The sequence below is a fragment of the Amphiura filiformis genome, chromosome 14, assembly GCF_039555335.1.
Source record: "Amphiura filiformis chromosome 14, Afil_fr2py, whole genome shotgun sequence".
Lineage (NCBI taxonomy): Eukaryota > Metazoa > Echinodermata > Ophiuroidea > Amphilepidida > Amphiuridae > Amphiura > Amphiura filiformis.
The window spans coordinates 38,433,467-38,457,684 of NC_092641.1; the positions used below are offsets into that span (position 1 = coordinate 38,433,467).

At 35.2% G+C, this 24,218-nt stretch overlaps 1 long non-coding RNA gene across 1 annotated transcript in view; it reads right to left on the minus strand.

Annotated features, from left to right (window-relative positions):
• Nucleotides 1–23,829, minus strand: part of LOC140169014 (uncharacterized) — a 161,554-nt gene extending 137,725 nt beyond the window's left edge. Inside the window, exon 1 of the long non-coding RNA XR_011861320.1 lies at nucleotides 23,565–23,829. This is a non-coding gene — a long non-coding RNA (uncharacterized lncRNA). The remainder of the gene's footprint in view (nucleotides 1–23,564) is intronic.
• Between the last annotated feature and the right edge of the window lie 389 nt (nucleotides 23,830–24,218).

The window sequence follows — 24,218 nt, forward strand, 5'->3', positions numbered from 1 at the left end:
CTCATTGTTAATTGTTGGTTATGCATACTAATACAAAATACAATGCCTGGTAACCCACCACTTGAACAGGATCTAGCAAAAGCAAACAAAGACCAGAGCTATTAAAAGTTCTATAGCCATCTAAGGTAGAAGCTTATTATCCACTTCAACAATAGGATAATTGATTAGTGTTTCACTATCAAAATGAGATCGATGTCGGGCCAGCTTAAGTTACCGATGAATACGACCTTCGTGCACATTTGACACCGTAACTCAGAATACAATTTAGGGAATTTACGGCTCATTTGTGCTGCCGGGTCACATATATGAAAAGTACGAAATTAGAGTGTATATGCCTCTAAATGAGGTTTTTTTTGACGAGAGAGGCGAAAGGTAGACGCCCTCTACAAAACATTATTTGGAGTTTGAGCAACTATACTGCGTCAAAAAAGTATCCTTACACTTGGAAAAATATTCACAATTTCAAAACTGAACCATATTGGGATATTTTTTTTTAATAGAAGAACTATCTAATCCGATACATTATGACACCGCATTGAATCCCATGTGATTTCAAGAAGCAGAATGACAAGCATTTAATTAGACGAATGTCCAGTTTTAAAAGTGACAAGCGAAAAATTAAGCTGGCCTATTCAAAACTCCACGGACTAGAAATCTGGTTTGAGAGTGGTGAATGGCTAATTTGTGCGTGCCTTTAATTTAACAAAAGGAGCAAAAGAAAACTGAAACAAATGAGCTGACAAATAAAGTGAAAGTTATGAAAAGTATAGAGAAGTAAAACTGAAATAAAACTGCTTTAAATAAAGTTTCATTGAAGAAACTGTGCTGTCTCTTTGTTGCGCTTGTTGGAATCTTGCTGCGCCTTGTATATAGGCTAGTTTGTCACATTTAAAACTGGACATTTGTCTATTCAATTGCTTGTAACTTTACTTCTTGAGGTCACATTGAATTCAATGTGGTGTCATAATGTGCAGAATCAGATAGTGCATCTAATAAAACAACAAATATACCCCCAATATGGTTCAGTTTTGGAATTGTGATTATTGTGAGACCAATCTATTGTAATGTTTTTGTGGCGGACGTCGGCATGCCGTTAGTCTCTTTCGTCAAGACCACCCCATCATTTAGAGGCATGCTTGTAGGTACATTCTCCGATTAAGTGTTCAAGTTTAGTCTCAGGAATTACAAAATGCCGACCACGAAGAATTTATGAAAATCATTTGGAATCGTAAACTTTAATAGTTTCAGAACACAAAACAATGCATGGGTGATTTTTCAACAATACTTCATTTTTGAGCAATATTACTTGTACGCATTGGGGGTAACGTACCTGTGGTACCGTATCTGTGAAGCCCTTTCCCACCTTTGTCTTAATCGTGCAAATGTAAAAACTTACCGACTTAATACCCATACTTGATATGGTATTTGGCTTCATTTATCACAGCGTTTTTTCCGAGGGGAGTAGAATTTAGGTAACGTATATGTGACGACATGAACGTAACGTCAGGATTTTTTGCCATTAATAGACCTGATTTTGTTTTACTTTGAAACCATTTTGTTATGTACCACAAATATAATATAACTATGGAGCCTGCTTGATCCTTCACATAATGAGAACATTCATATAGCCAATTATTTTCACAGATTGTTATCCATTAGAAATATGGTAACGTATCTGTGAACAATATTGGCGACATAGTCTCAAAGACCTGTTGGAAAAATTTAATAACCTGTGTTGTGATGTTTATACTTTATAATTAGGGCATGATACCAGCTAATGAAAAGTACCTATAATGCATTATATCATGTATATGAGCGCCTGTTTAGCGAGCAGGGACACATTATACGTAACGCACCTTGGCTGGCGACATTGAGGAAAATCGATATACATAATCAGCTTTATTGTTTTATACTTTCTAGGCATGTTACAACCTCTAGCCCCACATATTTTAGAAAGCAACTCCTAAGTATAAGTTATATTAATAAAAGTCATTTCTTTCTGACGAAACAAGTCTGAATACTACTTGAAACTATGGGCGACACAGATTTGGCTTTTTGTTTTTTTTATCGCAGAATGTGCCTGTAGACGGCATTCTATGGTACTAGTATTAGATCACTAGCAGAAGTGAAGTAGGGGTTTCCGTTTTAACAAAATACATGCATTTTTATTATTTTTTTCCAGTAATCGAACATTAACCCAATTTCGTTGGAAGGTGGTCCCAAAAGCAATTAGCCTGAAAATGATAGAAATTAAGATGAAAAAAGTGTATATCAACGAATTCCACAAACAATATGTTGGGGTCGATGCCGTAATCGCGTCAGTGTTAGGTGACAATTTGTCAATTTCAGATAAGCTTTACGCTGGTGCATTATAAATTTGGTAAAAATAATGACAATGAAAATGACAGACAAGGCCGAATATAAAAGCCTCGGAAAGTGTTGAATAATAATAGTCCAATATGGAATGCCAGTACTGTAATGTAAAGGTGCTATTAAGTGTTGTAATATAAAGCTAAAATGATCTCGTATCAATGGCAAAGTGCATGTTTTACTTAACACCGATATATCAAAATTTGACCTCATGCTGTAGAGAATGAGATTTTGTACTTGTCGCACTCAAAGGTCATTTGCTGCACATATAAGCCTATTGTGGTTAAAGAATTGCGTACTGATCGATGAGCATGTTTGAGATAATGGAACTGTTATTAGAGCTCAAATATTTCTTATTGTACGACGTGTTAGAAAAATATGGTCTGTATAGAAGTGCTGTCACGTGAATACATTAGCTGTATTACGTCCTAGTCAACTAATATTCTTTAAATTTAATACGAATGCGTTTTTAACTGAAATATTGAGTGTTGTTGCATCGCATTCCTTTAATTTTCTATATTAAAAATTTCTACACATTCTATTATTAACTAGTCGTGTAACTGATTAACAAGTACCAATAACATAACGTCATAATCTATACACGACCTATAATAACAGGAGTCACTTTATGCAGGACCTGGTAATAAATTGTTTCCAAATACGATTGGAAAACAAAATCTAAAGGGGCTTCATTAACCTCAGTCCGTTCAAGGTGCGGGGGAGGGGAGGTGTGTATTTAGAAGTATTTCGAAGTTCATATCATGCTCATGCATAAACGCACCCTAAACAAAAAATTTCCAGGGCTTCCAAAGTAAACGGGTATTTTGGCAGCGTTTTCTATACCCTTAAGGTGGTACTAAACCCCCTGATAAATTTCGTTAATAATTTTGCATTTTTCTCAAAAAATGACACACACTGGTAACAAAGGTTATGTATATTATATTATGATGAAACCCATCCTTATCTTCGCGCAATTTAATACAATTTAATGCAAAATTAAAGGGCATTGTCATCTTCAAACTTATACTGAGACCACTATTCTCTCTGTCAAATGTGTCAGAAAAAACTTGTACTAGAAATGATATCCAACACAAATATATAATACAAGTGGCCCCACGGATAGCCCAGAGAGGGTGTTCCAAAAACAATTATGCCTGCCGAATTCGAAAAAAATCCTCGATTTGCGATTTATATCATATTTGCGTTAATTTTTCTCTTGTATTCAGCAACTATTTTGATTTTTTTCATGTTGAACTGAAACATACAACAAGGCTTTACCTATAGCTAATAGCATTGTAACATAAGATTATATACTGTCATATTCCATATATCGAGTCATTTATTTGAGGATTTGCATCTATCTATCTATCTATCTATCTATTGCATGTTAATACGAGTTGATCTGACTATGTTTTTGACATTTGACAACTTTGTGCATGACAAGATTATTTAGATTTAGATTTGTCGAAACTCAGGAAATGGTGCTACTGCTTCTATTGGGGGAAAAGTTTTTCATACTGCAGTTACTGTCCGTCTTCCTATACACAATACACAGTGCTCTCACCATTGACGCGTGACCTCTACAAATAGTGTATGTTAGAAGTATAGGCCATTGCCTAGTTAACGTCACTGTGTGAAAAATAACCGGCCAATATTTAAAGTATTCTCTGAAATTCTAGAAAATATAGTTTTGTAACATGTCCAAAATTTTTAGCTAATTTAGGTGTTTGGAAATATTCGCACTTTGGTGTTTTAGGAAGGATATGTAAACGGCAGATAACACCAAAAATATGAAGAAATTATTTCCAAACCGTGTTAAGTCTACAACCATTATGTTTCTCATTTTCAAGAATGCTGGTTAACAATACGCAGACTACTGTCTCATTTCGTAAACAAAGGCCCACAGAGTATTGTTACCTTGCGTTTGCTTTATAATCGGTTACCCAACTGAAACTGAATACCAGCTCATTGCAATACCGCACAGGTAAAACAGAAACATGTGTAGTGTGGATTTAACCAGAGAAGATCTGATTTAACACAGTTGAGCTGTTTTCAATGAGTGTTATCTTGGTTTAATAGCTTTTAATGGGGTTTAAGTCCCGCAAAGGTCGCGGTGAATTCTACTGTAGACATGACTGCATTATGTAGAATGTGATCTAGAGTGTATTCCCGAAATAAATGGTCCCGAGGAAACTTATTGGTTGTTTTAAAGCTGCTGTGCCAATCTAGGTAGTATGCATAGTCTCAATCATTCAGTTATTCAACAACTACGCACGGTTATTTGGTTGTGGTGCTGTTGTTGTATATGGTAACGTAAAGGAGAGTGGGCAAAATAGGCGACCCAATACGAGGCCTCGAAGGATTCAGGCTAGGTATTATTTGACATTAAAACATCATATGATAAGGGGCAATCTCAAACAATCGTCACAGCACAGTAAGCATGGTAAGATGCATTTTAACCCATCGGGACCTAAACGGGATTTTGGAAATTCCTAGTAACATAATTCGTCAAGTATTAATAAGCTTTTACCGTATGAACTGAAATAATACAACAAGGCTTTACCTATATAGATAATATTTTGAATATAGCATTGTAACATAAGATTCTACTGTCATATTCCATATATCGAGTCATTTATTGGGGGCTTTGCGTTAAATACTATCTATCTATTGCATGTTAATGCGAGTTGATCTGACGATGTTTTTGACATTTGACAACTTTGTGCATGACAACATTATTAATGAGATTTACATTTTTTGAAACTCGAAGTTTTTAGAATGTGATCTAGAGTGTATTCCCGAAATAAATGGCCCGACGAAACTTGTTGGTTGTTTTAAAGCTGCTGTGCCAATCTAGGTAGTATGCATAGGCCAATCATTCAGTTATTCAACAACAATGCACGATTATGATGCTCAGCTGATGATGCTGTTGGTGTATTTAAGGTAACGTAAGGGAGCGTGGGCAAAAAAGGCGCCCAATACAAAGCCTCAAATGATTTAGTATTTAGGATATAGGTATCATTTGAGTCATTTTGAGCCATAGTAAGATGCATTTTACCTCTTTAAAATACTATAGTAATAGTATACTCTAGCTAAGTATGAATAAATACCTGATCATGTAATTAAACCTCATTTTGATTCTTAAAGGAGCCAGGTTTTGTTAGAACCATATCAAGTCCTTCTTCCACCACATGAACTTCTTCAGCTTCAGAACTTTACTTTGTTCTTTTTGTGCTGCGAATAAATGGTTTGTCTACTAGCATTTCTACTCATCCTCCACAAAAGATAAAAATACTGGACAATAACGACACTCGCAAACATCTTAATGAAGCCATCGTCCCTGAACCTTTTGAACCTTCGGAAGAACTCCTAAGAAGTCCAGTGCACTCGAGTTGGTAGGATGTATATTTTGCATGATACCTAATGGATATTGTAACTTAATAATCGGATCCATTCGATGTATAATCAAAGACTGAATTAAAATGACTAGTTTGCGTCTGACGTCACTGTCAATCAACTTCCCACGACCCTTGATTCGCTAGTAGTGGGTAAAAGGAAGTTTGATTAATCTGGTGTCGATATGAGGAAAGAAAGAGCAGAAAATGGCGAAAATTACCGTACTTTTACAAGGCAAAATGTCACCTTTCTAGGCATTGTTGACATAGTACCTTCGGAAAGAAACGGTCCTATTACTATAATATTTCAGACGATTTGTATATGTGATGGTGAGACGTTGTTTTACCCCCGCGTTCAGAAACTCATATCAATCATGACGACGACGCTCGTAAACAAACCGTGCCCGAGTTTGATTGACAGATGACGTCGGACGCAAACTAGTCTGTTTTAATAATATATCTTTGATAATAGTAAAACACCATAAACCAGTTTTGCTGCAGTAGCGCAGTTAGCTGCAAAACTAGTTTGGAAGGAATCGAATCGATAGTTTACTTTTATTGGGACATGATTTATAAATCCTGACAATAATGAATGTAAATCCGGTAATGTACACGGACGAATACGCGTTATTGGCATATGGCTCATAAACTGAAGTGCATATTTTCAGGGGGCTTAATTTTTGTCTTTTAAGCCTGGCACATTTTTTGATTTCCAGATTCGTTGGCAAGTTTTAGCTACATTTATATTGATAATACATCGCTGAGCGACGAGTGATTGGTTTCTAGCCAATGAGGTAACGCGCTTACTTTTGCACCGATTTCATATCAATTTGTAAGTGCTCTAGAGCAAAGTCATAGTTCATTGAATTTACAACCGTATGACAAAACAGGCGAAAATAGTAAATTTTTGCATAAGATTTGCAATTTAAAGAGAATTGGTCGTTGCTCATTCTAGTGACGCTAGTATATGGACAATATAAGTGTGCTTTTTCATTTAATGACATAAAATTTGAAAAAATATTGTAAGGAACACTTGAGGTTTTGACTTTTGAAACCTACATTTTGGTCATAAAATGTGCTTGGATAGGTAGTTTTCAACAGATTTTTCACATTCGCCTTGCTATAACATGGAATTGCGTTATCTGTTGACTTAGTGACAAAAGTGTTAACTTTCGTTTGATATATAAAAGAAATTCTGATTGGATGAAGGGAACACTTGAGGTTTCGACAAAAACCAATCAAAGAGGCCCATTTGATGTTACAGATGTTACATTGCTATGCACTCAACCGTGTAGTGTAATCAAAGAATGTGCGGAGACATTATTCACTGCATGCTTGAGAGCTCTTGGATGAAAATTTGTGCTCAGGTGTATTGAGGTGGAAACTGTGCGCATGATGGTTTATAATAAGAAAATCGTTTTTTATAGAAATATTTCCATATGTGAATTAGCCCAAAGGTTTTCATATAATAATAATAATAACAATAATAATAATAATAATAATAATAATAATAATAATAATACTAATAATAATAATAATAATAATAATAATAATACTTTAATTTTATATAGGGTAATGCATCAAGCGATCGCAAAGCACTTTACAGCAATAAAACAGATATAAATGCACAAGATATTTTGAATTGAAAGTCATTAAAACAATATTGAGAATAAGGCAGATACATGTATATAAAATTACCAACTTAATACCAACACTTTTCTAGGCATTGTTGACATAGTACCTTCGGAAAGAAATGGTCCTATTACTATAATATTTCAGACGATTTGTATGTGTGATGGTGAGACGTTGTTTTACCCCCGCGTTCAGAAACTCATATCAATCATGACGACGACGCTCGTAAACAAACCGTGCCTGAGTTTGATTGACAGATGACGTCAGACACAGACTAGTCTTTTTTTAATAATATATCTTTGATAATAGTAAAAACACCATAAACCAGTTTTGCTGCAGTAGCGCAGTTAGCTGCAAAACTAGTTTGGAGGGAATCGAATCGATAGTTTATGGCTCATAAACTGAAGTGCATATTTTCAGGGGGCTTAATTTTTGTCTTTTAAGCCTGGCACATTTTTGATTTCCAGATTCGTTGGCAGGTTTTAGCTGCATTTATAATACATCGCTGAGCGACGAGTGATTGGTATCTAGCCAATGAGGTAACGCTTACATTGAATTTACAACCGTATGACAAAACAGGCGAAAATAGTAATGTTTTGCACAAGATTTGCAATTTAAAGAGAATTGGCCATTGCTCATTCTAGTGACGCTAGTATTATGGACAATATAAGTGTGCTTTTTCTGTTCGAAACGTCGGTTGTTTTTTGTCTGTTTAGTGTTTGACTGCTATGTACACAGTGATTTTCATCACTTCCAGTGTACTGTTTTCCTGACACTTTTGTGGGCTCTGGAATTGGCAATTTTTGGCCATCGAACTTTGCTTGTTTTGTGACTACTCTGGATGTTTGGTTTAGCGTGTCTGTTTATATGCACAGTGATTTTCATCACTTGTTCTAGTGCAATTTTGTATTACCATTCATCCTTGTTGTTTTTGCAGGTTTAGCACTTTTGTGAGCCTTGGAACTGGTAATTTTTGGCTATCGAACTTTGCTTACTTCCTATGCCTACATTTGCTGGTTTTGCCCCCCCCTGCATATTGTCTAGTCTGTATTTTACTTGTTTCCCACATCAAGTTGGTGTACCTTGCTCGTTTTCCTTTCTGTTGTTTATATTCAAGGTATCCTCTTGTATCATTTATTGATCCTTGATGTGTTTTGTGTCCTCGTCCGTTGGATTCACCATTACCCACTTTTTGTGCTTTTTCATTTAATGACATAAAATTTGAACAAATATTGTAAGGAACACTTGAGGTTTTGACTTTTAAAACCTACATTTTGGTCATAAAAATAATATTTAGAATAAGGCAGATACATGTATATAAAATTACCAACATTATTAGCAAAAGTCTATAAAGACCCGAAACTAAACAGTATTATACGAGGGAATGCACGTAACATAACAGACAAGAACAACAAATGTAGGGTTGAAGAATATCAGGGTTGAAGAATGAAAAGGCACGTCGAACTATACAGGTTTTGTTTGTTTAAACATCTGCCTGATATCTGACAAATCTCCCTTCAATTTTGAGGGTGGAATTGAGTACTGTTTGATTTTGAACTATGCATATACAAAAAAGTGATCAGGATAAGAATTCCAAGTCAATCTGTACAACAGGGTGCCCCCCAAAATCTTAGTTTATTCCAAAGCGTGAAATTGCATGATTTCGTTGTTTCAATGACGAAATGCATCATACCACTATTGCCACACCATTCATTTACCTATTATTTTTACTCTGTGTGCATTAATTTACCAATTTATAAAATTGATTATCTTTTTAAAATGTATTAATTAGTTAATTAATTAATTCATTCGTTCGTTCGTTCGTTCGTTCGTTCGTTCGCTCGTTCGTTCGTTCGTTCATTCATTCATTTATTCATTCATTCATTCATTCATTCATTCATTCATTCATTCATTCATTCATTCATTCATTCGTTCCCTAATCAAATCTGCATAAAGTCACATTATCTCAGGCATCTGTGTATACATTTGAATAAACTAGTTCAAATATTATTTCTCTCTCTAAATCAAATCATAAAATTCATGGTATTAGAGAAAACAAATTTATTGTTCACGGAAGGCTGAGCCTAAGCGATCCTCGTACACTATAAGTATAGCCTATATAATAATTATAATCGAAAGCCTCACAAAGGAAATGAAAAATGCACCATCGGCAGTTTTGCTGTGCTTTAATTAAATACTAGTATAATATGTTGATCTATAGTTGAGTCACGAGTGTTGTAGTTTTACAATATATGAGTCCTAAAAGCAAAATTAACAAAGAAATGATTGTTTTTACTATCATATATCGTGTGATAGACTGGATCCGCTTATCCTCATTCTCTGTATGTAAAAAAACCACATCCATTCCCCACTGGAGCTCTAATTGAATGTGTGCCCCTTATGATACGATTTCATTTCTGCAAAATATGAACACTATCCAACAAGAGAGCCAATTTCAGTATAGTGTTTATCACCAATACCATGAATAGGGGCCTGCTGCTGTAATTCATGACAGATTATCAATAACGAAATTAATACTGTCAGGGACTAATGTTGAAATAGTACACAACATGACGCTCATAATTTATTATTTTCCATACCATGTTTATACATTACTCCGTCTCTTTTGGTGAATTTTAATTTCATAATCAATTGACCATGTCTAAAACCAAAATCCATCACATGATGGTGGATGAGTATGTAAAGGGCAGAGTTCTCTGGTAAGGGTTAGCCGGTTATCTGTCATACAGCGTTTTTGTTGTGGGAGCAGATGTACGGTACATTGGCGTATAATTTCTATCCGGTCAGAAATTATAAACTTGTTCACTAAAAACACTAGCCGTATCTGTATGTACTGAACATCAATATCATTCTCAACCAAAGGATTGGCACGAGATATTTACACTATTAACATACAACGATAAATTTTGTGCTGTATTACCGGAAGTCGGAGCCTCTTCAAGATGCGTTGGATGCGCACAGGACATACGGAATGATTATCACCCCAAGAGTTATTAAAACAGAACGCAGGTAATAGCGGTTCATGGCGTTACCTCAGATCCGGCTCCTGTCATCTCAGTAGTACCCCAAGGCTCTGTCCTGGCCCCCTTCTTTTTCTTATCTATGCTAACGATCTTTGCCTTTCTAATTTCTCTCAGGACAGTGCCTTGGTGCTCTATGCAGATGACACCACACTTTACAAGCCTCTCACTTGCAATACTGATTTGACGGGATTCCAAAAGGACATTAATACAATCCATTTCTGGTTCTGTTCCAACCATCTCTCTGCCAATGTCAGCAAGACCAAGACCATGATAATATCCACTAAAAGGGAACCTTTCCCACAGATGCAACTCTACATGAACAAACAGCCCATCGAAAGAGTTAGCTCTGTAAAATTCCTCGGCATTTGGATCAGCAACAACCTCTCCTAGAAAGTTCATGTCGACAGCATAAGCAAGAAAGCTCGTAGGATAATTGGCTTCCTTCACAGATCTTTTCACAATGCTCCACTCTCATATCCGCCGTTCTCTATTATCTGGCTCTTGTTCGTCCAACCCTTGAATATGGCTCTATCACATACCACCCTTAAAACCAGACGCTCACAAACCGGTTAGAATCCACCCAGCGCTTTGCCTTCCGCGTGATCTTGCTAAGAGACATTCCCTTATCAAGTTAGAAGACATTCTTGGAAAAATCAATCATTGATGCATGACGGAATCATAGTAGTTGACCCCATTTCCGCCCGTCGTGACAGCTATAGAGGGCGTTTTTACTCTCTTCAACAAGTACGATTCGCTAAACTCACGACACCTTTATGTGGTGACCTCAATCACATGGGCCGAGTAAGATTTGATGTGAATTATTCATAACCGATCGATACCTTTATTGAGAACAAGCCAACAAAATTCGCTATAGGTTTGCCTGGTTAATACAAAAACCGTGAATTTAGTGCCACCTCCTGGCTACATGTTGAACGGGCTGTGTATAGCTCGCGCCACAATATTCACACACACGTTCCCCTTGTGATCTCGGGGTCATTGTAAATCTAAGGTAATGCAATTGGTTCATGATTTGTGCGGTAACTGTGCCTCACTATAAACAGCAACAGTTTCGGTATACATGCAAGGAATTTCACGATATACTCAAAACTCACAATTAACTATAAACACGCTGATAGAGCTAGTATGTTATCCTAGTATGTTACCCGACGTTTATGGAAGGGAGAGCGTTGCTTAGTGGTTATGATTCTCGTTTCTGGTGCATGATATCGATTCCAAGTGGTGGACACTTGAGCTCAAAGGGTTGAGCTTATTTGGTAACAACAGACTTTCGATATCCCCATGGTGCACCAAGAGTTGGATATATGTGAACCACGATAGAATTCCGCCCTTCTGAGGGGACGTTCAACATTGTTATGCGGGCGGGCTCATTTACAGAAGAAGCCATGTACATGTCGCTGTAGTTTTGAGATGCATATGGCGTTAACCACTAACTGTTCCCTACATGATCTAGGCGTTCAAATGGACAACGAGAATACGCTTCTTGTGATACTCTCTAATGTTACCCTAAGTTGTCAAACACGCAAATATATACAAGAAAGCCCATGTTAGATACAGTAGCATAGAACCAGCAGAAAATCCTGCCAGAACGAGATCTGGAAACGAAATCCAGATAAAGTCATCCGGGAACGACCGGGTTCAAACCTGGGTCCTCAGTGGTGCACAGAGAGGGCAGAACCGTAACGCAAACTCGCTGCCTCTTAAGTTGAAACTAATTCAACTCATTACCGATTAAACCCACAATGTGCTATTCCATTTAAAATCCACACTCCCCATGTGGAAGATTTGGGTAACTTCTATTCGAAATACTCACACCAGTTGTGGAAGATATATTAAGTAAAGCCATAATACAAAGGGAGTTTGGGTTTAAAAATGTAAATTCCATTGACCAATCATTACATATCACAATCGTGTCGTTGTGTTTCATATCAAAATACTATTCACGTTTAAGTCACAACAGTAAAGTTAATTCATTCAAAATATTAATTATATACAAAGATGTACAATATACAATAATGCACTTTATAAAATCTCAAATATTACAATTATATTTACTCAGAACTATTAACATCTGTTTGGTTGGAAAGGGCAAAAACCTCTGCCTCGCTCGCTATAATAAACTCCAAAATAATTTACAACATCTGGCTGTGTTTGCAATCGCGTTCTACCATAAACGCGTCTTAGCTTTCATTTCTATGGTCGATCGTCCAAACTTTATTGTTCTAAAATCATTCTGCTTTTTAGAAGTAACAGCTTGAGGTTCTTGGAAGTAGGCCTATTCCATCTACTATAGGGCATTTCGATATTTACGCAGATTTATGACATTAACTAGGATATCCCGCCATTAAAGGAAGTCTACGGCAATTACGACATTATGCTTTATTTGTTAGAAAAATAATTATCAAGCACGTATCACATGGTCTTGTTTTAATAAAAAAAACTCGCATTGACCATAAAAACAAATAAAACAGTCGTCTCTCAATACGCGATATTCGAAATTCTCGCGCTGAAATTGTCCGGTGCAATGACGTCATGGTTATTTGTACTCAACTGTCGCCACCCTTCATTGTTTTCCTGGGACGTCATTGCACCAGACAGTTTCGGCGCCCGGGAATTTTGAATATCGTGTGTTGAGACACGGCTGTTTTTATGGTAAATATGAGTTAGTTAAAAAACAATAACATGTGATTTGTTTGAATCATACAAGGCATAATATTTGTGATTGCCGGAGACATCTGTTAATGGTTAATGACAGTATCAGTGATTCTCTAAATTCGAAATTCTTAAAAATACGTAACGCATGAGTAATTTTGAGTAAAAATGTGATTTTTACCAAAAATGCATCTTCTCCAACAGATTACACTGTATACTAATGAGATTTGGACAGTGATCTTAGCTATAGCGGGGGAGGGGGGCTATGGTAAACACAGATTTGGGGTCAAAGGGTGTTTTTTTCGGCATAATTATATCCAAATACCTTCAAAGTGCTTCTTTTCCTACAGATTAAATGGTACATAGGGGTGAAATTCTTAAGTTTGTCCAATTTGAATGAAACTTAGTATATGTGATCCTGATATGATTCAAAATATGATGGAGGTCATTAAAAGGTCACCCAGAGGTCAAAAGGGCTAAAATTCCAAATTTTGTCCAATTTAAATGAAAATTAGTATGTGTGATGTTGATATGATTCAACACATGATGAAGGTCATATGAAGGTCATCAGAGGTCACCCAAAGGTAAAATTAGTTTATTAGATAGATTGTTATTAAACTGACATTTTTCACGATGTTGGCAATTTTGTCCATAGTAATTTCAAGGTCATCAGAGGTCAATTCAAGGTCACGACATATTTAGTTGACATTGTAAGTTTGAAGACAACCCTTTCTAACCCAATAGGGTTACTTACTTTAAATGTGATGCGTATAGATATCTCAAGTAATATTCGCCGTAGAAGTGATTAACTACCATAGCAATAGGTTAAAACAATTTTTGAATAATCGCCCTGTAGTACGTTCACGCGGTACCTCAGCATTGAACTATGGATGTCAAAGAACAGGAATAAAGACATATCCTATAGAATATTCATATCTTGCGCATCTTCGCATATCTTCGCATATATTATTCGCATAGGTCGCCTCCTTTCTTATCACAATTACAATCATTTTAAGAGTAACTTCCAAATCGTTGCTTTACACTCGCACCTTGCACATGGTTGGTGTTACAAAAACATTTTTTTAAATATTCCCCTACGTCATCCCGTCACAAGATTCCGTAGTTTATATAATTTTTAAAAGATGACAGTGTGTATCAAATTTCAAACATATTTGCATAGTAACAGGGATGATTAACTAGTGTAACTTGAGACAAATAACCCAATTAATGTTTGTAACTAGAAACCATCTTCTTTACAACAAGTGATTAACAATTGAGGTTAACTGGCAGTTTAAGATTAACTATTGTACAATTGAACACAGCTCAAAACACGATATCACTTTAGCTTATCATACATTAATATTGTTTATAGTAACATATTGTGTAACACGTCAAAATGGAATCGCATATGGGTCATATGTGATGCAATCAAGCAAATATTGATTTTGAGATATAGCCAAACAAAGGAAATATTTCCTTTTGTTTCCTCTTGTTTTGAAAACTCTTTAATTGCTCATATCTTTGGAACTGGTTGTTCAATTTCAGTGGGGTTTTCTGTAAAATCCAGCTTTGTAAATGCTTTTTACTATCCTGTAAGAAACTGAAAATTTAATTTTTCCGAGTTCCGACTGATTTTGCTTGATCGCATCACATATTATGAGAATGGAAATTGGAATATGTATTTCTAGCGAAATCCTCCCATGGGTGTGCTTGACATCTCGCACTACCAAATGAATATCTGGTCGAATGCAATCTGTTGAAACGAATTTGCTTTAGGTAAAAAAAGATAATTCATTAAAAAATAAAATAGGAAAATATGCATGATTATCGTCACAATCAATAAGCATTTTAAGCACCCCTTTCTTCTGATTTGTGTCAGGAAACTCTGATACATGTATGATTATACATATATAGATATTGGTACGAGTCATTAGTCTGACTCAAGGCCCAAAACACCTTTTCCCAAATTCATTTCAGAATGCACACAGATTGATTAAGTTAACAATGTCTAAGTCTTTTTAATCAAAAGTAAAATATGATTTATAATGATCTGATACATAAAACTTAAATACATGCACAATCAAATACATATGTTATGAATGTTACTTATCCAGCAGCCTTCTTCTTTGGTTACCAAGTTCAAGTTCTATTGTTCTTGATGTTTATCCTGATTCACTTGTCTTGCGAAGATCACTGTTCAGTGAATTTTGTATCCTTTGCATAAAATCCTCGCACAGTTAACTATCTCCAAAATGGTGCTATTTTCACCTTCCATACAACTCTAATGGAAAACAGGCCTGCATTCAACAGTTGTCCCCCCTGTTTTCACTTACATTGACAGACGTGTTGTTTCAAAAACCAGACTTCAGCAAGTCGACAGAAGAATATATATTCCTTTCTTGGAAGGGGTGCGCACTTTGACGTATTCTAGATCTACATTAGATATGTCTGGTTCGCAATTTTCTTTCTTTGAAGGCATATGGACTGTAAGCATATTATTACTATAGCCCAACACTAAATTTTCTTACATACCAATCATTGTAAAAATAATTCTATTAATAGCCAATTGCTATTTTACAACATGGTGTAATCTTTGAAATTTCCAAGAATAATCATAAACAATAATTAACCTTTCATATTACATCACTTCCTGTAAGCTTTTCCCAACATGATGTCATTTTCACTTTACAATCTCAGGGGAATTCCCAACTATCCAAAATTTATAGAAATGATTAAATTTGTTGTTGCTCAACTTGATGCATGAGAGGGGAATCCGTAAAATGTCTCATGAAATAGATTTTAATTGTAAAAAATGATAAATAATCAAATTAAATTACTCAGGGCTCATCACAATATAGTGCGTAAGCCTTAATGGTTATATAGTTGTGATCTTTGCAGGCTTTGGCCACGATATTAGCTTTTTTTCTATATCTCACAACCATTATTAATATATGTTGCTATGCAATTAAGCTTCAACAGATCCATTTTTGTTTCAAACAATTACTGATGAGAAAGGTCGTAACTGCTTGCCAATAAAAGTACGATCACATTGTTGGCTGAAATGCCGATTGCTTCATCGCCAACGACAAACCAGTACCTATCACCTATCATAGGAAAGCCTGTAGCCGCGTTGCACTAAAATTAATTTATCTAATTGCACTGCTCAGTCAACTGAAACGTTATATAGGCCGATACCTACTTTTGGTCAAAACAAAATGATTTATTAGGCCTGTATACTACCATTGATATATGCTGATCTATTTTCGGCAGCTGTTATTAAGGGATCGCATTGAAGATATACATTTTCCCCCCAAACATCTAAAAATGTTAGGGGAAAAATTGTATACATTCAATACGAAAGATCAAACTTTCAAATGATTGACGGCCATTCCTAGCAGCTACATACATTTGAAGTATATATTACTAGATTTTTAAAGTTAACTTCGAGAACTGTTAAATGTCACAAATGTCAATTTTTAATCATTTGCCATAAAATTTGTATTATATCGCGAATTAAAAATAAAAAAAATCAAAATTATTTGATATCCTCGTATTCAGAATTTTGATATGTCTGGTGTGCTCTCATGTCCCACAAAAACACTGTCCGATCCATTAAAACATGTAAAACCGGTTGTCAAAAATATTACACTTTTCACATGCTTTTCATGCCGATGTATATGGGAAATAAGTTACATTAATGCAATATGACGAAAACGAAACTTTTCGTCGGCCGTATCACATACTGACGTATTCGACATTTTTAACATTTTTGAGAAAATTGGTATGTTAGTTTGTTATGTTCTACTCTATATATTCACCAAAAATCATGCCTTGAAGTGGGTTAATTAGTAAGATATTAATTAATTTAATTATGTCGTATTTACAAAACCTTGAAATGTCTACATCACATAACGACGTATTTGCCGATCACCTATACTGCGCAAACCCAGTATATCGTATCTGTAATTTGAAGAATTTGCGCGACGTATTTGCGCGACTCTGTCAATGCACGGCAAAATTGCTGTTTTGTCCTTTTCACATACTGACGTATTTGCGCAACTGTTTCACATACTGATGTATTTGCGCGACGTATTTGTCATTTGAACGGCGATATTGACATAAGTCCTTTTCACATACTGACGTATTTTATTTAATATTGATTTTGCTAAATAAGTTATGCTCTGATAGTGGTAAGTGAATTATATTGAAAATATGGTATATTTGCATTACTGTTAAACTGGTTTTAATCGACAGTAGTATTTTAATCAAGATTATGCAGCAAATGAAAATCGCTAGATTTTCTCTAAATGCGTATTTTGCAAATACGTCAGTATGTGATACGGCCGACGTTTTTATGTAAAAAAAAAACTAAGGCAAGCAAACATATATAGTAAAATAAGGCATACAACTGAGGTAAAATACCGCCACATCACCACTTTAAAATGTATTCGAATCCACGACGTTTGTGTCGATACCGTGAGTGATTTTATGCGATTAAAATTCATTGCATATAAATACATACACTGAGGACTTATATTCGATATGTTAATGCCCTTGACTCGTTTGTAAAATGCTTCAAATCAATCGTTCATCACCATATTTACACACTCTAAATAAACAGTAAAACATTACTCAATGTAGAGTAAAGAGGGAACAGAGCAACAAAATGATTTTACTCAATTATAATAAAATTTAATTAACACTGAGTTCTATTCACCCATTTTGTTGGTCTGCTTTCCTTCTTACTCACCATTGGGTAAAGTGCAATAACCCCGGGCAATAACAAACAAACAATGTGTTTACAACATGCGCAGAGGAGGCTTAAATGCATTCCTACAATGCACTATGATTGGGAAATGTGATCAATATAACCTAATTTTAAAGGCAAAGTCCCCATTGCCACACATACAAAATGGTAATTTTAAAACTGCAGCCAACGAGCTAATAGTTGAGACTTATAACTTATATTTGACTTTCTTACAGGAAACATTCATATTGTCCCACTGCATGAATTTTATTCATAAGTCTTAATGTTTTGAATGTTAAATAAAATGATGAAATGCAAGGTATGGCCAACTGTGCCACATGTGTACAAAAGCCAGACATATCAAGGTCAGAAACCCCATTGGGTTATGGGAATGTCTTTTTCTCTGCAACCTGCGTATAATAGAAGTTTTAGAAAGGCGTCACTTCAGCAGGCGTATTGCCATTGAATCTTCTAAACGTTGTTTACCCTTTCACCTTGCAAATTGTTGATGTTAAAAGACATCCAAATACATACGTCATATCGCGGTTTAATATCCTTTGCAGACAACTACGTGTATCAAATTTCAAACGTGTTGGAAAAGTAAACAGGGATGATTAACTAGTGTAACTTGAGATGGATAACCCGATAAGTGTTTGTAACTAGAAACCTACTTGTTTACTAAAACTGATTACCAATTGACGTTAACTGGTCGTTTAAGATAACTGAACACAGCGCTGATATATCAAACACGATATTACTTTACCATTTATTTACATTGTTAGTAACTTTTTTTGTAAACGACAAAAATGGAATTACGCTTTGTGATTTGGAATCATATGTGTAGTCTTTTATTTGTATTAGTTAAGGGGCACGCAGGATTACTCAAAGTGGGAAATTTTAGACATTGTTTTGTATTACTATTAGATTTCTAAATGCAATGATGATAACTACATAAAAATATACATTTTCAGAAAGGAAATGATGCAAGGAATCCAACGAGCACGTTTTTGAGAAAAGCGCTAGATTTGATTTTCCATACCAATTTTTGTCGTCTACCATAAAAACTTACCCTAAGTATCCAAATCGACAAAAACTGCATATTTATGTTCTAAAGACATTAAGCTAGAAGCGATTTTCTAAAATTTTAGATTTTTTCTTCGCAGATATCTGAACGACACTACTTTATCAAAACTTATTATGCTTGTATCAGCAGTAGATATAGTTTCAAGAGTTCTATCGACCACTTGATACTTCTATCAATAAAACATTTGATGCTGTTTCGTTATTCTTTATAACTACGGTATTGTCTTTCACAAGGATAAATCTAAATGTCAGGGTTTTATAAGTGGTTTCTGTATACACAAGAATCACCCACTTGAATAAAACAATCCTCATTAATAATCGCTTAAGGGATCGGATAGCAACGTTTGCACAGTATTTTTGTGGGATATGAGAGCACATCAGACACAGCAAATTGCATGTCGTTTTGACATGTTTTGTTATTGTATTATGCTTGTTCTCTAGTGTATTTTATTTGATCTCATGTGCATGTAATTTCCAGAAATGGATTAATCAAGTTTAACTTGACTTGACTTGACAGTATGCTTCATACTAAAAAGTTATAAAAAGTATTTATAAATAACCCACGGGCACGACGTACCAAGACCAATAAGCGTGACCATTGACCACTATACATAAAATGATAGGAACTCTTTAGATTGCTATCATCAATTTAATATTAAACGAATAGGTAAAATTATTACACATGTGGAGAATTTGTAATATGTTATCAAAAACAACATTTTCAAAGTATTTGCCGACGGAAAAAACATTTATCGACGGAAGCGTTTACAATATAATCACAGAGTTGAACAAAATAGACAATATTGCTGTACATTAGTTTCGTGTTGTTTACCGCATCGCGCCTTTGCATTTAAATGTACATGAAGACCACCCGCGATGTAGAAGGTCACTTTGAGACTTACTGTCTAAATGCTGTTATGACAGCGCGGAGGTGGTCACGTGCGTATTTATAAATATAGTCGAAGCATACTGTCTGATGTCAAATAATTCGCGATAATAGTATACATTTCATGGCAAATTATTAAAAATTGATATTTTTGATATTTAATAGTCCTCGAAGTAAACTTTAGCAATCTAATGATATGTATACAGGGGAAAGAAGAATTATGCATCGCACACCAGAACAATTAAACATGAAATTACAAATGGAAACATGACATGCATAGGCAGATATACCAGAGTAAAAACTCCGGACATACTTGCCTCTGCGGGGACTTTAAGTACATAATAATATGTACTTAAAGTTTATGTAGCTGGGAGGAAAAACCGTCTATCATTTGAAATTTGTGTGACCTTTCCTATTGTTGTCCCAAAAGACGACGAAAACTGCATATTTATTTATTTTTAGGTCTTTTTGGAAAAAAAGTATTCCTTCAATACGAAAGGACAATGGACGGTATATAAAAGGTTTAAAGTCGCATCTAGTCTGTTAAATATGTCTACTCTAACCCGGGCCAACACTTGAACCAAATGTCCCAAACACAAATTTCTTAACGACACAAAAAAAAGGCAGAAATACAACAAACACTAAGCTAACGAAGTTCTATCAATCACTTGATACTCCTATCAATTAAACATTTTATGCTGTTTCGTTATTCTTTAAATTATTGTCTTTCACAAGGATAAATCTAAATGTCAGACCTTTAGAAGTGGTTCATATGTACACAGAATGTATGCCCACTTGAATAAAACAACTCAAATATCCTCATTAAAGATTGATTATTAAAGTAGGACATAGAATGCCCGAGTCAAGAAGTAGGTCAAGTTTGGATCGGAAATGTCCTGATTTCTTGAAGGGTTAGAGTAAAATTGTGCACTTAATTTATTTCGCGTGATCTAATTTCTTATCGTATTTTCTTCAATATTGTTATAATCTCTTATCCTTGTTCTTTCCTCTTTTTTTCAAAGACAACCAGCAAAGTTGTAGAAGAGTGTAACACCCACCACCCCTCTAGATTGTTTTCTCTAACCCCGGGCTACAACTTGAACCAAATGACACAAATTTCTTAACAGAACAAACTTAACACAAACGGATCAGTAAATTGACAACTAAAATAACAGGCGCGGAAAATGGAGGCATCAAAGAAAGGAAAAACAGGTGGCTATTATTGTTTTTCCTTCTAGGTATTGGCCAGGTGGTTTCTAAAATGCAATGCATTATTACATGCACAGTTGGACAATTTTGTAATGATAGTCAGGCGGCATAGGGCATCCCATCGTATTGACAAAATACACTAAATTTAGGCAAAGAGTTTGGTCCCTGTACAAACCTATTCAATATATCCGCTAAAAGTCCGTTTTTAGCCATAACTTTTGACGATCAATTTCTTTTAAACCAGATTCCCCGGCGCACAAGATATGTGCACCGAGTAGAGTTTGAGTAAGTGATCGTGGGCAAATTGTTTTTGCTCATGTAGTGGGTGAAGTTTTTCTCCCTTTAAATCTGATGGTGCGTCCCTTAAGCTGAATTTATACTCCATCGACGAGCGATTGGTATTTGACCAATGAGGTAGCACGCTTTTCCCAACGAAATATTAAAGCGGGCTACCTCATTAGCTAAAAACCAATCGGTCATCGCTCAGTGAACAAGTGAAGAAGCATAAATTCAGCTCTATACCACAAAACCCACATAAAGCTTACAGAAACAGAAGAGTGGCAAAACAATGTCACAGACAAACGAAGAGGCGCTAACTCCAAAGGTTGATTTGTGTAAAATTCATTTGAAGATATTGCAAAGAGTAGCAGTAAAAATGCCAATCTAATAACATTGGACCACTAGAATAGTTATAACAACTTTTTGGTTATCTTTAAAATAATAAATATAAAAGAACATTTCTCTTGTTCCAAAAGGAGCTAAATCCAATAGCAGCCATTTTAAAACTTTGCATTGGAGAATTTTTAGGGGACAAATAATGTTGGAAGTGGAGGTTGGGTGTTTTGTTTTAAAATTTTCATGATTTTTTAGTTTCGGTGGGGAAAGTTTTTTAGTGGTAACGATCTGCAGAGATTAAATTTTCCTCCATACATGTGTGTAGATTTGTCTGTGTTTTGCAATTCTTCGGATATCGTGTTTCAATCATTGCCACAAGACGGGTCATCTTGTTTGAATTTTCTACCAGTGTAAAAAAATATTTCATACATTTTTCCAGTTCTACAACTGGTCCCTTACCAAGACGAATCAAAATTAAAAAAAAAATTAGAGGTTCTGTTAAAAAAAAAATGAATAGTACGAAATTAGAGTGCTATGAATAATATGAAATGTCGACTAATTGACTCCACGTATAGCATAAAAGACAAAACTTGAAATCATTGCGCATAATAAAAAAAAAAGACATTTGTAAAGGAGACATATTGGTGGAAATATCTAAATTGAGATGATCAATATTATTATAATCTGCAATAATTAATCCATTAGCTTTGGATAACAGAAATCTGCATCATATTAACATCATGAAGCATTGCTATCAAAAGTACACTAAGCCAAGGTCATATCTTAAATTCCTGTCCATCAAAATTAACGAAAACTACACACAGGATTGCCTCAATAATCTACTCTAAACACAGCCCAATAATTGGCATCCAGCACAAAAAATCTGTGAGAATCGTTTAACAGATGATAATGTATAAAACGGCGCTGCTTTCTGCTTTTCACGCACTTTCTTTAAGAAACAGGCCTTGTTCCACACTATTCCACTTACCCATCTGTAAGTAATCTGTAATAAGTATCATCTTGTTCACATTCTCACAGATTTCTTGTGTTGGTTGCCAATTTTTGGACTGTGAATGTAGTCCAGGAAGTTGTTCCATGTCAGTGCATTTTGCTGTTGTGCCAGTTGGACAACTGCTTGATTACTGACATTAATTGTTTAGAGTAGAGTATTGGATTAATCCTTTGTGTAATTTTGGTTCTTTATTGTGGGTGTTGTAGTTTTGTTTCCTTTATTCACCCAGGAAGTGATGATGTAACAGGATCAACTACCATAGCAATAGGTTGAATCAATTTTTGAATATATCGCACTCCAATATTACGATCACGCGGTACCTCTGCAATGAACCATATATGTCAAAGAACAGGGATACATCTGGACCGTATAATTCTATGGAATATTCATATCAGGCTGATCACACGCACCTGTAAAATTAGTATCTTTGAAAAGAGCGGTATTGCATTCAATCTATGATTGCAGACAAACACAGGTGATGAGTACAACCTGCTTATAGTGAAGGGCGATATATTCAACAACAAAAAATTAACCAATTGGTGTGGTAGTTAACCCTATTACATCATCATTGCTACGGCGAATTAAAATTCCAATGTGACATTGATGCTGCACAAGTAGTTTCTTACAAGCAAGCCCTCCATAAATTTGTATATAAAATATCGCATTTTGTATGTAAATGTATATAAATGTTCATGATGAAAAACCCAACATTAAGATAGCATATGAACTCGCAACTGGTCAACAATAATACAATTGTGCAAACAAAACTTCCCAGTTCACTCTGAGAGTCAATAAGAGCAGTAATTAATAGAGTACAATATGAGCTTGAAATTACCCAGGGGAAATTACGTATTTCGTTTTTGCAAATTAAATTCAAATAATATGAGTATTATTTACTTACCAGGAGAATTGATTTGCTTATTAAGCACACTGTCCGTAGATACTTTGCAATATCACTATGATCACTATTAGTCCTGGCTATTAGTTCAATGCCAAAGTGGTCCGTAAATAAAAAATAATCCAAATCTATAGCTTCCTTGCACACGACTGATAAACCGAATGGGCAATCTGACTGACGACTGACTACCGACTGTTGAATGGTGTGAATTGCGTGCATCAGTACATGCGTAGTAGACCAGGTAATTCAAGCTGCTAAAATGTGTGTGGCGTAGTAGATAATGCAATTAGTTACACTGTAGCAAAATTACATGGTAATAATGATAAATCGTATTTCCCTTGGTTTTTATTTTCTGAAACAGTATGAGAGGAAACAAGAGAGAGGGAGAGCGATAAATGTTGGAGGGAAGGCAGGGAGAGCGATACAGACTGACACAGATAAATGACTTCAGACAGTAATTATGGTAATTCATTTACACGGCAACAACAGACTATAACAATGGTATAAGCCTAGATAGCGACATTAATTATTCTGTAGTTTCAAAACTTACACCACAGGAATATCAATACCGTATATCATCGGTAAATAAAGGTACTTTATCAACACCAATATCAGCAGTAGATAACTTCATCAATACACTATATTCAATATAAGTAC